Genomic DNA, 3,733 nt, shown 5'->3' on the forward strand with positions numbered 1-3,733 from the left:
TAATATAATAGCAATAATAATACGGGAGGTGGAGATATCGCGTAAATAAACGTAATAATATTACGTCTCCGAGATCGCGTTCAAGGGCGCCCGGTCTCCATGTCCGGTGCAAATGATCGACAAAAATAAAATTCCGTCTGCGATCCGCCGCCACCCGGTCTTAACGGCGTAAGTATATAATATTATACATTTTTGTTTCGTTGTTTTCTTCGCATAATATATATTATTATTGTGCATCGTTTGTTTTCCTCTCTTTCTCGAACATTCTTGAACCCGCCCGCTCGGGTTTTCTGTTTTCGGGTCCTTCACCAGTATGATATTATGCGATATTATGCAGATGGCCACAAGTGTCATACCTATCGCAGACTACGCCCGAAACTTGAAAAAAATTATTACGTTTTTTTTAAATATTTAATAATGCTATATATTATAGCAGTCTAACTGAATATCCCGGCTTCGCCCGTTTGCACTTTTATTTGTGGCAAATTTCAAGCCCGGGCATAAACGAGTTAAAAAGTTGAGTTAATTTAACCTTTTTTGAATTTAATTTTCATTAACTTAATTTTTAACTAAACTGATTTATTGATATAAACTTAATAAATAACTAGTTGATTTTAATAAAATCTTGGTTACATTTATGTATAAATATAATATTATGATTATTACAAATGATCCATATTGCATAAACATTTACTTTTTATTATTTTAAACCATATTAGATACCAACTATTTATATGTATATTAAAAAATAAAAATAAATAACTTAACTTAAGTTAAAAAGTAAATTTTGATTTGGGTTGTAATTTTCCTTCTAAATTTTAATTTAACTGAGTTAAAATAAAAATCAGGATAACTATTAATAACCTTAAACTTTTTCAAATGTCTTCTATCTACTTAACTTAATTAAATTAAAAATTATCATTTACTTGCCCAGACTTGGGAAATTTTATAACATAATATATCACTATATTATAGTATATTAAACGTTGTAGATATAGGTGTGTCTTGGTTTGAGTGTATCTCAGTTTTAGTGTAGGGCAGTGAATCTCGGCGTCAGTGTACAATGCCATTGTGCATACCTGTAATAGCTTTGTGAAATAATTCGACCTAGACGGGCAACCTCAAGTGTCGTGGATTTCATTTAGCATTTGATATATATTTATCAGACGTGGTTATAAGCTACTTACTCTCTACACTTTTCTGACATCTCAAAAAACTTCAAACCGTGAGATTTTCGTCGAATTCGACCGAGTAGTTTTCGAGCATATTATAATAAGCTACACACATACCTAAATTAGTTTTTAAGGTAATATTATATATTATAGTGTATTCATTCGTGGTCATATAAGCGTGACGATGCGTAAGAATTATGCTTGTGCTTGATCTGCCGAGTAACCAGTGGCAACCATTCATAAACATACAAAAAGTTTCAATTTCCACCGTGAATCTCAAGATCCCTGCAGTTCAACCGCACCTCTTTAAAACGCGTACACCGAAAAATCCTTTATTATTGCACATCTATACGCAGAGCATTAAAGGAACCACTATATTATTCCAAATTTCGGAAACGAACGTTTCGCGTAGATTTTGAGATATAGCGACGAGTGAGTGAGTGGTATTTGGATTTTATACATACAGATTGTCAGGACATGACGTTATCGCGATTCACGAGGCCACACTTACGGCACTTACCTACGTTTCATGTGTTTTTCGTGACCTGACTGATCGACGATTAATGTACCTATAATACTACAACACACAACAATAATATTATTATGTTTATGCATAATATTATAATATTTATATATAATTGTGTATTATTCATTGACTATATAATCGCGATCGTCTCGAGATCGCTCGCTGCAGCCATGTTATACAATATATACATTGTCGTAAGTAGCTACTTACATATTTATTCCACTTGGAGTCTGTCCAAGACGGACAATACGTAATATTATTATTATTTTATTGTAATATAATAATAATATTGTTGTTGACAAACAAAAAAACCGGATCGCATCTTAGTAACAGTACCTATAACTACGTACAATATGCATTTCGCGTAGACGACCATTGCGATATTTACTGTCAGCTGCGCAAATTTTGTGTGCTTGAATAATAACGTCGAGAAAAAAAACGAAAAGAAAAAAAATCTAGAGGGACGCAGATTATAATCTATATATAAACATAACCTATATATATATATAGGTTATGTTTATAACAGGTTATGGTTATATATATATATAATCATAACCTATATATATAACCTAACCACATTTATATTCGGTACTGGATCTAGGAAATCGGACGCCCGGGGATAATAAAAAAAATGCAGCGACCTTACGTTGGTGATGAGGGGGATGATGTGCAGGGTGCCAACACAAATCAAAAAGTATATATTTTTAGAAAAATGTATAACTATCGGATCCCGCGCACTTTGTTGCCCGTACAAAATGACAATACTCTTAAGAAAATTGTGATTGTTCAACTCCTTATGTGTGTAACTTTCTGTATAGTAAGTACAACTCGGTCACCTTCATAGGCAATGTTTTGATGATGTAGATTTGACGAATGCTTGTACCTGATCTGCCCGATTAATAAATGGCAACCAATATACAAATAAAATACCAATTTTTACTAATTATTTCTCCTGTCACCAAAAGCAACCATTTATAAACGAAAATGTCCATGGTAAATATCAAAATCTCTGTTTGAGCACATCCCCGGGATTGGACCTACTGGATTCAATTGTGAATCTAAATCTTACCGGGAACCACTCAAACACACATGAAGAATTTCATCAAAATCGATCCAATAGTTTAGAAATGCATAAAGAGCATACAGATAAAAATTAATTTATTATTGTTATTATTTTCAACCACCCAATTAATTTTTCCAAGACAAAATTTACATTAAATCCTTCTCCACGATTAGACCAATATCTATTAGTGAAAACCGTATGAAAATCCGTTGAGTACTTTATATAATAATATTAATTTAATTAACCATTATCTAATAGCAACCATATAGCAACCATTTATAAACAAAAATTTCCATTGTAAATCTCAAAATCCCTGTTTGATCACCTCTCTGGGTTTGAATTTCCATTTTTTAAATAAGCATACAGCACTCAAGAGGCAGGGATAATGTAGCATTCATATGATGAAAGAATTTTTGAAATCTTCTTGAGTTATAAATGGTCTAATATTTTTTTGAACTCTCTTTTATATATAGATTATCCATATTTTATGTCTATGACTTTTTATTTGTCATAAACTTAAGAGCGCCTGAGCGCCCTTATACTAACAGCGCCCGGGGCAAGGATACCCACTCTCCCCCACCCAAGAACCAGTACTGCCTATATTATAATAACGATCGACGTTTTTAATTTAATAAAATATAAAAACAGTATAGTTAGCCAGCATTCGTCATTACACATTTTTAAGCATAATTTGAATTTAATTTAAACACACACATGTATATATGTGTAAGTTATGACGTGAATATAATCAATATTTTTTTTTAAATAGTTACAAATAAAGAAACATATAATTATACGACGTGCAATTAATATTGTAATAATATGGTAACGTCGAATGCTTATATTTTTTTTTTTTGCTTCCAAAACATTAGTAATTTATAACCACCAATTAAAACGAACTTTATTATACCAATAGTTAGGAATAATCGAATAGGTACATAAAAACGTTGAGTAAATAAGAAAACTGCGTAG

Source organism: Acyrthosiphon pisum, chromosome A1, assembly GCF_005508785.2.
Source record: "Acyrthosiphon pisum isolate AL4f chromosome A1, pea_aphid_22Mar2018_4r6ur, whole genome shotgun sequence".
Classification (NCBI taxonomy): domain Eukaryota; kingdom Metazoa; phylum Arthropoda; class Insecta; order Hemiptera; family Aphididae; genus Acyrthosiphon; species Acyrthosiphon pisum.